Source organism: Symsagittifera roscoffensis, chromosome 5 (assembly GCF_963678635.1).
Source record: "Symsagittifera roscoffensis chromosome 5, txSymRosc1.1, whole genome shotgun sequence".
NCBI lineage: Eukaryota > Metazoa > Xenacoelomorpha > Acoela > Convolutidae > Symsagittifera > Symsagittifera roscoffensis.
Window position 1 is genome coordinate 11,657,285 of NC_087066.1, and position 12,315 is coordinate 11,669,599.

A 12,315-nucleotide genomic window follows, 5' to 3' on the forward strand; every position below is an offset into this window, starting at 1 on the left:
GTAACCCACGCAAGTGAGTCTTCTTGCCACTTATGTCAAGCACATCGTCTGCCTCTGTCCCGATGTGCATTGCATCTTCCTCCAGCATGGCACAGTGTCCAATCGATCTCACCTTTAGTTCTTCTTTGCCCAAGTAGATCTGTCCCACTAGATCTTCATCGCATATTATCATTGTTTTCGTGTAGATGTTTATCCCATCTATATTCAACATCACCTCATGCGGGCCATAAGCTTCTGTGTATCTGTTGTCCACACGGATCGACTTGCTGCCACCTCTCGTGAGTAGCGCCCTCAAGGCTCTAGATGTCGTCTGTGGGCTTATCGCACTCAAGTAATCTGCGTATACGTCAATGTGCATTATTGTCTGGTCGCTGGGTTCACTTAAGTTCCTTGTCACCTCATGGCCACCTACAGTGATTATCGACATTATCCTGGCTCCGATTTTCGTTATGCCAAATGGCGTTCCCGTCACCATTTTCAGAGTGTTGCAATTTCCACTCTTTGTCGACCCTGCTACAGCTTCTGGCACTGGCACCGAGCAACTTAACGTCTCATTCAATCTCTGTCTGTCGATCTCTTGCTTCAACCGTTGCTCTATTTCCTTCGTTGCTAGGTCCTGTTTCACCTTGTTAATCGCCTCTGACGCCGCTTTCTCATAATTTATCTCGAGGGCGTTCCTGGGCGTGGCCTCTATCGCATTGTTAACCTGCGTTACAGCCTTCACTGTCTTCGTTGGCAGTTCCGTACTCGGTGCTTCTAAGTTTTTTGTTTCAAACTCGGTTTGTCTATTTCTCTGATTCTGCATCGCCGCCAATGCCAATTTATGTTTGGGGTGACTCTGGTTCTTAACTGCCTCCCAAAACAAAGGACAGTCCATCCTGAAGTGCCCCTCCTGATTGCAGAAGAAGCATCTTGCACCTATTTTGATGATTAAGTCACTATAGTACTCGTGTTCTTCCATCTGGCTCATATCCTCCTCATCTGGTGCGTATCCCAGACTCTTCATGCCCTGCTTGTATGTTGTGCAATCCGCCACGTGATGATCAGCTGACCCGCAGTTCGCGCATGATCTACGTTTGTCCATGTTATCTCTAGGCTTGTACCATGACGACATTTGTGGTTGGTTCTCCCCTTGCATATTCCTGTTATCTGAATATGAGTATTTCTTGAGTTTCATTAGCATGTACTCTCATGACTTCTGTCTCATCTCTTCTGGAGTCGGTGCACTATCTTTTGACAATGTATAGCATGTTGCTAAAATTGTTCTCAAGTCGTCACTTTTTACCCCATCAATGAACTTTGACGCGATGCTAAGTTTCTTCTGTTTGTCGACTCATCAGGGTCAGTCCTTCGTCTCAAGCTCTCAAGATCATCTAGGAACCTATCTATTGATTCACCGTCCCTTTGCCTTCTCTTTTCAAAACGCATCATCGCTTGATGACCCTTCATGCCTGACCCGAATCGATTGTCTTTGATTCTGTAGATCTTTTTTCAGCCACCGGTACCCTGCTCCGTCTCATGATTTTTATTTACAATTGATTCTATATACAATATTGGTATTTACAAAATCCTATTCTAAGAATTAAAAAAAAATTTTGATAATAAAAAAGAAAAACTACTTTCCTCTTCCTTATAAGATTTATTAAAATCTTACTAATTCGTGATCCCAACAGTATCCGATCTATCGCGATTTAACGTTCCGACTAGTCCTATTGCTTTTGATTCAGTTATTTTGACCTGTCTTAAGACCCTTTAGTACCGTCACACCACTTCTTCGCGCTGTCCCAAGCTTTCTCTCTACTGTCCCAAGACTATTCGGTGCTGTCCTAGTACTTCCTGTTAGTGTCCCAAGACCACTGTCCCAAGACCCTTGCCCCAAGACTACTGTCCCAAGACTACTGTCCCAAGACTACTGTCCCAAGACTACTGTCCCAAGACTACTGTCCCAAGACTAGTGTCCCAAGACTACTGTCCCAAGACTACTGTCCCAAGACCACTGTCCCAAGACCACTGTCCCAAGACCACTGTCCCAAGACCACTGTCCCAAGACCACTGTCCCAAGACCAGTGTCTCAAGACCGCACCGTCCCAAGACTGCACCGTCCCAAGACTGCACTGTCCCAAGACAGTAGTCTTGGGACAGTAGTCTTGGGGGTACCCCTCTTTAGCCCCCCTCTTAAGCCAAAAATTCCCTTAAGCGCCGGGTGCTAAACTTTTCGAGAGAAAACCGTAGACCTGTTTCCAGGCCTGTTTGAGTAAAAACTTCCTCAAAACAAAGGGATTTCCTCTTATCCAATTTTACACTTAATTCCTATAATGTAATGTGGATTTTAAAGATACCCGTTTGTCCAACTTGAGAACACCCCTGCGCGTCCTCTTCTTGTTGTACCGGTCCCGTGCTGGTTGTCCCCTTGACGTGCATTACACTTGACACCAGCACCACCTTCCCACTTAGATGGTCACCTCTTCCAGTCAAGTGTCCTAGCGGTTCAGCTCAATCCTTGTGAACCACTTTCCCACTCCGCTGGTCACCTCTTCCAGTCAAGTCTCCTAGTGGTTCAGCTCAATCCTTGTGAACCACTTTCCCGCTCGGCTGGTCACCTCTTCCAGTCAAGTCTCCTAGTTGTCCAGCTAATTTGCAAGCTATCTGAAAACCCACTTGGGCACCTTATTGAGGTCACTGGATTAGATTGCTAGGTTGATCGAAACGATCGGTCTTATAAAACAGTATGGGTATACTATTTAATTAATATAAAGGTTTGATCCAACTAATCTGGTGTCAAAGTCACTGTCATTTTTGTTTTAGGGTTTTGTTCCTTTTTCTATTCTTTTTTCTTGTTTTTGTTTCGCTTTTGTCTTCATGCTCGTGTTTTGTCCCCCTAGTTACCCCCCCCCCCCTTACTCGGTTAGCTAAGCCTCGTTTGGAGAGCGTACCAGGCAATTTTCTCAAGTTTTCTTAAAAATCTATCACGGTACAACCGGAAGGCTTACACGTTCCCGCTGAACCGTACCACCGGTACTCTAGAATGGGCATGTAGCCCGGAGCTGTGTCAAGTGGGTTCGACTCCGTAGTCATGATGTCGTAAAAACACCCAGTAGCGCCATAAAAACACTATGTAACAGTCGTCTACTTCGGTCACATATGAGGCTTAAGAAAAATAGGCCCTATAACCATTAGCTCAGGAGTCAGGGACACTATCTCTTGTCTTTTTCTACCTCAAAAACGGTCGGAGCCAATTCGGTTCACTTGCGACATGAGACTAGAACCCGTTACAGCTTAAAGGCCACCCCCCCACTCTAGAAAATAAGAACGTCCCCATACTTAGGTCTCAAAATACCCAAAATTCACGAACGCCGTTAAAACAGGGTCGGAACAATCCGTTAAGTTACTTTTTATTGGACAGAGAGATGAACCCACCTAAAATTTAGAGCTGACAGATGTCAACTTTCGTCCGAAAAAACGTCTGGTACCCGATTGCCACGCGTTTTCCTCCCCCCCTGCTAGCGATCATATGGGGTATCACAAAAACTGTCTATGTCCGTTTCCCCCTACCAATCCGACCAGGGTACCTACCTTAACTCGATGTTAAATTTGGATATCCGCTTCTTATAACCAACGCGTGTAAGTATCTAATGTAACTAAACCGACGATGCCGAACAATTAGTTACTCTAATGTGTCCCCCCTTTTTACACTTTACAACCACCAACCTTTAACCTAACCAGCCCCCCGTCTAACCTCCCCCCTCTTTAGCCCCCTCTTTAGCCCCCCTCTTTAGCCCCCCTCTTAAGCCAAAAATTCCCTTAAACGCCGGGTGCTAAACTTCTCGAGAGAAAACCGTAGACCTGTTTCCAGGCCTGCTTGAGTAAAAACTTCCTCAAAACAACAGGGTTTCCGCTTATCCAATTTTACACTCATTTCCTATAATGTAATGTGGATTTTAACGATACCCGTTTGTTCAACTTGAGAACACCCCTGCGCGTCCTCTTCTTAATGTACCGGTCCCGTGCTGGTTGTCCCCTTGACGTGCATTACACTTGACACCAGCACCACCTTCCCACTTAGATGGTCAACTCTTCCAGTCAAGTCTCCTAGCGGTTCAGCTCGATCCTTGTGAACCACTTTCCCACTCCGATGGTCACCTCTTCCAGTCAAGTCTCCTAGTGGTTCAGCTCAATCCTTGTGAACCACTTTCCCACTCGGCTGGTCACCTCTTCCAGTCAAGTCTCCTAGTGGTTCAGCTCAATCCTTGTGAACCACTTTCCCGCTCGGCTGGTCATCTCTTCCAGTCAAGTCTCCTAGTTGTCCAGCTAATTTGCAAGCTATCTGAAAACCCTTAACAACGCCCCCCACTTGGGCACCTTATTGAGGTCACTGGATTAGATTGCTAGGTTGATCGAAACGATCGGTCTTATAAAACAGTATGGGTTTACTATTTAATTAATATAAAGGTTTGATCCAACTAATCTGGTGTCAAAGTCACTGTCATTTTTGTTTTATTGTTTTTGTTCCTTTTTCTATTCTTTTTTCTTGTTTTTGTTTCGCTTTTGTCTTCATGCTCGTGTTTTGTCCCCCTAGTTACCCCCCCCCCCCTTACTCGGTTAGCTAAGCCTCGTTCGGAGAGCGTACCAGGAAGTTTTCTCAAGTTTTCTTAAGAGGCTATCACGGTACAACCGGAAGATTTACACATTACCGCTGAACCGTACCACCGGTACTCTAGAATGGGCATGTAGCCCGGAGCTGTGTCAAGTGGGTTCGACTCCGTAGTCATGATGTCGTAAAAACACCCAGGAGTGCCATAAAAACACTATGTAACAGTCGCCTACTTCGGTCACATATGAGGCTTAAGAAAAATAGGCCCTATAACCATTAGCTCAGGAGTCAGGGACACTATCTCTTGTCTTTTTCTACCTCAAAAACGGTCGGAGCCAATTCGGTTCACTTGCGACATGAGACTAGAACCCGTTACAGTTTAAAAGCCACTACCAAAATACCCCCCCCCCACTCTAGAAAATAAGAACGTCCCCATACTTAGGTCTCAAAATACCCAAAACACACGAACGCCGTTAAAAACAGGGTCGGAACAATCCGTTAAGTTACTTTTTATTGGACAGTGGAACTTTGATCCATTTCAGATGGCTCAATCTAAAACTCGCCTTACCTGAACATACTTATCATGAAATACACTCGAGAAAATTAAATTAGGTACTTACAGAGCAGCACACTTGAGAATCAGAGTAATTAAGCTAATTAGTAACTCTAGCATAAATATAATTGAATATAACTCGAGAAGTTTTGAGGAAATGAGTTTTAACTTGAGAATATAGTTTTGGGTCTGAACCATTGGGAGACTTCAGTTGTCTACCTTTCCACTGAAGGTTCACTCTGGTTCAGCTGAATTTCGATCTTCTTTCGTAATCACTCTGTCTCCTATATCAAGATAGGACAGCTCTACTCTCGTATTTTTATTATAATCTCGGAAATTGCGAATAGCAATTTCCCGCTGTTTTTCTGTCACTTTCCCGCTATTGCGACTCGGTCGTTTTGATTTTATTTTTTGATGTTTTCAGTTGTCACGAGAAAACTGAGCATGACAGGCTCAATTCGAATTTTTGAAAAATTAAACTTCATCCCAAAACCACGTATTTCGTATTCTTCAAGGTCAAACTTCCAGATATGACCGACTGGCACAATATAAATCGATTTTAGTAAATTTTTCATAGAGGAGTTTCCAGAATAATTTGGTCAGTTTTTCTTTCAAACTTTTGTAATCCATCGTTATCAGGTGCAATCCAAGACAAACTAACAATTTGTTTACCAGAAAAGGTCAAAATACAAAATAAATTCAAAAAAGAAAAGTGAAATAACATCAAAGTGATGGAAGTTTTAGCCTTGGCTGTTGTCGGTTCTCCACTTCCGGGTTCCCCTCAACCGAGTGATAGCTGATCGTAGTAGCGACAAAGACGTTTTCAGTCGGATTTCACTAGTGGCATCAGAATAGGGCTTATTACTCTTGTCGGATATCTTCTGAGCCAACTTTTTCACGAATTTTGAGGCTTGTTTTCCCATGCCACCAGTCGTTGAAAACACAGGGGGCGTGAATGTTCCTTGTTCATGATTAATAATTCTGTCATTAATTGCCCTCCTCTTTTCATTCTCATGGTTAACATATAAGGTTTCTTGCCCTGAAATTGTGGCAGACGATTTTGAGCCGCACTTCGTTGTACGCAGTACGCAGTACGCAGTACCCGGTTGGAGAATTTCACCGCTGAGAGCTGCAAATGAGGCTCAATGCCAACTCCTCGGCAAACAGAATCCAGGGTATCCTGCGCGACAAAACAGCGCGACAAAACAGAATCCTGCGCGACAAAACAGAATCCTGCGCGACAAAACCTCCGGTTTTACAAATCATGGCGTGCTCCACCTGAAAGGACTGGCCACAAACGCAATTGGTCGGCAGAAAAGGTAGTCGGTACCAGAAATTCTTCAAACTCTTTTTTTTTCAGCTGTGGGATATGTAACGGGTTTCTGGATTCTTGTCGCGTCTCCAATGAATTTTTGGTGCAGGGCATAACGTGATCGTAAACATAACAATCGTTGTTGTTGTTGTCAGCAATTTTGTAGAAGAAAAGGAGATCGTACATTTCTTGATATAATGAGAGACGTAAGAATCGAAAATTTTCAAGTATTTGCTTAAAAAGCGTAGCCGAGGATTTTAAAATCCATCTGGTAGCTTTCTTTTGTTCATCTCCAATTTCTTAGTTATCTTTTGTTTGGCTCCCACGCTTCAGATCCGTATGAAAAAATTGGTACAATGTAGCCATAGTATGCATCTAGTTTTGACGATATTCATGACAGTTTTGACAACTTTCGCTTGATTTGGAAAAGTGCTCCTATGTTTTTTGACACTCGCTGTTCACAGATGCCAGACCAGGTGAGGCTTTTCAATACTATGAGACCTAGATACTTCTTGGTATCAAGCTTTGAAAACTTTTTTCACCTAAATGAATCTTATGCGATGTACAATCTGATTTCAAGATCAAGTTATGACATTTTAATTGACTTAAAAGTTTGTTGTTATCACAGCACCACTTACTGAGATAATTCATGTCTGTTTGTAGATTCTTAGGTTTTTTTGATAACAACCTTTAGTCGTTCACATAGACAAAGCTACTGGATTTCAAGCCACTCGGTAGATCTTCTATGAAGAAAAGAAAAAGTAACGGTCCCAAAATTGAACCTTGTGGATTTCTGATACAAACTCTCTGCTTGCAATTTTGCAGACTTGATGCCAACTTATCCATGTTGATAGACAAAAGCAAACGTATCCATAAAGAGACATATGGACCTCCTCACACAATTATAAGTATTTAATGAGAGGTATGACCTACTATTTTGTTGTTCATTATTCCTTTGAAGTTATCAGCATATCCATAGAAAAAAAACTATTTTTTGCTGGCACAAAACATTGACATCGACAGGGATCTTAAAAGGCCCCAATAAAGATCTTTGAGAAACTACCATCCAATATTTCGTCTTTTTGATTTGGGTAACATGTATTATTCACACTTTCTTTACGTTCTCAATAACTTTAGAAGAAAAGATTAGTTTGTCTCCGATGCGGTACAATATTAGTTTGGCTAAAGATTTTTGCATGCTGATCATAATTTGGAGGGTTGCGGATAATCATCATTCGCCAGGAAAGTGCATCACTAAGGAAATTAAAAATAAATATTATAATGATTGTCCAGTGTCAAGTTGGAGTCCTACATACTTTTAACCGCAATACAAGGAAGTCAATTTTTTTTCGTTTGAGGGTGTTATGCAAGGAACATCACCTGCATAGTTTTCAGAAGTGATCGATCATCACCAGGACTGGATTATAACGCTTATATTTCATGCCGAAATTCTTTTGGTCTATCTGAACCACTTCATGTGGTACGAAACCCTACCAATACTTCCACAGTTTGGTCTAGTCACAACATTGTCCACAAAACACGTTAAGCTGGTCAAAGCGTGATCCATAAGTCGTTGAAGGTTGCTGTCACATTAAACCGGCAGACGTGCATTCTCTCCGACTAATATAAACCCAGCTCACACAAAATATAACCCAGCTCACAATTTCTTCTCCCAATCCTGTTTTTGCTATGATACTTGTCAAAATGCAGAAGCAAGATTAAGGGTGGTGGCGAAATTTCTCCCAGTTTTGACAAGCTATAATTTATACGTGGTATAGGATACGCATCCTATGTTGTGACAGCCTTGAGGTAAAAAAAAATGCAACAGAAGATCAGTTGTCCTCCGAGTAAGTTCCTACTAACTTAGAGTGCGGTAGCAAATGTAGGACAACCGGAGCGCTCCTGGACAGAATCTTGATCTCAGCTGCCTTTTTTACCGTTAGTTCGGGATAACCCGGCATGAATGTCGTCGTATAAAAACGAGAGTACCTTCTTTGTCTGTTCCAGGTTGTCTTGCTTTTCTTCCAACCGATCGGAATTGTTTTTCTTTTGCTGAGGCTGTCAGTGTTTTGTTACTACTTACGCATCTTGTACTCGATTATCAAATGATAACCATCAAGTCGAGTTGTCCCATGACATTTTTTCTCTGGTCCGTTTAGTGCCTGTTGATCCAGAAAATTTCTCGCCTATTCACTCGACAAAAATGTTTGACAAACGTGACTACCACAAACACTTCTGCTTTTGGCGCACCATTTTTCCTTTCATTTTTGCTCATTACTTTACTACTATAGAGCAGTTCATCCGTTCCACTCTTTTTCCAGATGCAAAAGTCCAGAAATGCCAACCAATGAGGCATCCGTGTCGAGGACATGCACTCCTTTTTTCCTTAAATATACCTAAGACTGGTGCCTCGCTCAAAATCTTCTCTATGACTTCAAAGGAAACTTTAGCCTTCTCGTTCGACTCGAACTTCTACCCTTTGTTGCGCATCAACTGCCGCATCGGAAAAACTTAGTCTGCATATTCCTTCACAATTTTTCATGATTTTCGAACATGGAATAGAACAGATGATGGAACTGTTCCTCAAAGGGTGGAAGCGATGCGCTCGACACCTCAGAAGTCAGAACCATGCAGAGTCGAGAAAGAATCAGCATTCTAAGCTGAGATGATAGTGACCTCGAAGTTGACTGAAACTGTTCGACAAAAGTGAAAGTCACATGGTATTTCGCGTTTCCTAAAATGCTCATCAATTGAGTGTCTGTCCTGAGAGCCTTAAAAGTTAACACGGCTTCAACTGCATCAGGGTCCAGCGTCACACCACGTGTGACCACCAACCTCCACTTTCGCACTTCGAGGGTTTGCACTTCAAACCTGCCCCCTTCGTGCAATCAAAAATATCATCCTATCTATCATTATGGTCTGATGGGTGTCGCTTGTTGATGATAAGATGAGTGTTGACACCGCATTGTCCACATATTACGTTACGCTTGTCAAAGCGTATTTCATAAGTCGTTGAAAGGTCGCTGTCACATTATACAGGCCAATTTGCAATCTCTCCGACTAATATAAACCCAGCTCACACAAAAATGAACCCAGCTCACAATGTCTTCTCCCAATCCTGTTTTTGCTGTGATACTTGCTAAAATGCAGAAACAGGGTTCAGGGTGGTAAGAATTCTCCCAGTTTTGACAGGCTATAATTTATATGTGGTATAAGATACGCATGCTATATTGTAACAGTATTGAGGTAAAAAAAAAAGCAACAGAAGCTCAGTCGTCCTCCTTTTTTCTTGACCATGCCGACTCCACAGGCCCATTGAGACATCGAGGTCTCTATCATGTCAGCTTGGAGTACCATTTCTTTCTCGGCTTTGCATGGTTCTGACTTCTGAGGTGTCGAGCCCATCGCTCTCACCTTTGGGGAGCAGCTCCATTGTCTGTTCTTTTCCATGTTCGACAAAAATACATGTTTGCATTCCGATTTGAAACCCCATAAGCATCTCCTGTTTTTTTCTGAAAAACTCTTTTTCACAAGTTTTAGAATTTAGTATTATGGCGATGTAGTTTCTAGAAAATTTGGTCAGCTTGAGAAGTCATCCTCTGTCTCATATTTCCTGGAATACGTTTTATTTAAAGACACCAATGCAATAATTTTCAGCAAAATCAGTCTTTTTGGCAAGACTAGGACAGAATTTTACTTGTTGTTTATGTAGGTCAGAGGTTTTTTCACAGTCTGTCCTAATCTGCAAAGCCTAGCCGATTTTGCTTCCTTTTTGGATCAAATCGGATTGTCCAGTGTGTTCAATAACTTTCCAATGTGTTCAGTGACGAAAAGTTACGAGCTAAGAATGATGAACTTCGACTGTTAGGGTTGGGTACTAAGCAAATCTGCTTACTGCCAATTAACGCAAAAAAATTACCTCCTGAAATTCATGATGACTGTCTGTCTGTGCTGTATCTTACTTGCTTGTCTCCAAAAACCGGTACGCCACTTTTGTACGTTACTATCTTTTTTACAATTCGCTTTACATATTTTTTCTCTGGGTTCCTTATTCCTGTCAATCTACTGTAAAAGTCGACAGTTACATCAAAAATAAGGAAAAACTCATGTCATGTAATGACTTAATTGAAATTGTTGAAGCTTTCTACCAGTAAAAAAAATCCTCCAAAAATTATTTCTTCCCAATTTCCAGTCTTAACTTTGTGGTTATCAGATCATCCCTGGCGAAACCCATCCTTTCACGTGTCTTGATCACCATCACACTGACCACTGCTCCTGTTTCTAGGGGACCCGTAAATCCCTACCTCTTTAAGTCTATGTCTAGTAGTTGGGCAGCCACGTCTGCTTTGTAGCCTATATGCATTGCATTTTGCTCTATCATGGCATCGTGGCCAATTTTTTGGACCTGCAGTTTTTCGTGACTCATATATACTTGTCCTGTTTGGTTTTTGTCAGTCTTGACATAGGTCTAGGTGTAGATGTTGATTCCTTCCACAATGAGCTTTACTTAATATGGTCCATATACCGCTGCATAACGCCCATTGAGTTTCATGGTATGCGTGCCAGCTTCAACCAACAGAGTTCACTTGCCTCAGATAACCCACAAAAATGTCCATTTATAGCAATGTGAACTCTGCTGGTTCATTCAAGCTTCTGATCTCCTGGTGTCCATTCAATTTCTACTGTATCTTAATAGCTTGAGGTATTATTCCAAACGTTTGACCGGGGATGACACTAAGCTTCAGGCTCAAACTGCTCGGTGCTTTGATGTCTTCTTACGATGATGCTTTGAAAGCATTGAGATTCTCCTCCATATTTTTATTGTACAAATCCAGCTTGACTTTCTTTCTGCCTGATTTACACTGTTGTCAACACTTTTTCAACCATTTCAGTTGATCTTTGGCCGCTGCTTTGTACTAGCTCCCGGAGTCTTTTGTCATGGCCTCAGGCTCAGTTCTTGTTGCTTGTTCTTTCACTGCTTGCTATTGCTTTTTGTAAAGTGAGAAGGTCTGTCTGCGCTCAATCTTACTTGTTGGTCTCGAAAAAATAATATCCTATTTTGGTACGTCTGGACAGGCATCATTGCTTGGATGCCAGTCCAATTGATGTTGTTAGTGAGCGTGCTACATTCCTGTCTCAAACCACTCCATTCGATGTTGTTAGTGAGATTGCTGCATTCCAGCACGTCTCGTCAAGCCACTCCCCAACTACTGCCACTTCGACAAACGGGAAAAAACCAGTCAGTCTATACTCATTATTCCATCCTTCCACTTAAAGTTCTGACTGACACTGCCTTGCGAGGCGATACGAAAGAAGTTCAAAGAAGAAAATGAGATTGTCTTTTTATATATGTTTGCGTACTGGCGAATGCGAAAAATTAATATGGAGTTCAAAGCAGAATTCTAAGTCTAGTCTGAAATAATATGATTAGAACTCCAATTATAGCTCCGACAGTTGGAGATGAAAATATTACACTGTGAGATTCGGAAGCTTTCAGAAAATGTCACTAGCTCTTAAGGTTTCTCCTTCTTTCTGGCTTCTGCCTCAATCGTCAAGCAATCCGAGCTGGCCTTGACTAAGGACAAAAGTTCTTCATTACTTGAATGCCTGATGTCCACCAGTGCATCCTAAATTTGGTGATAATCAGATTTAAAAAGGTCTTCCAAGTTGCAGAAGATGCACTTGCGGCCGAGTTTAGAAATTAAACCCCTCATAAGTTCTTCATGAACATTGTCTGATGCATCCACGTCCAACTGTCACAAATTGATTGCTTTCTTCTTTTGCTTGCATATTGGACATGCTATTACAGGATCATCTGTAGAACAGCAGTTTACTCAAGAGAGCGTCGTGTCCAAATCA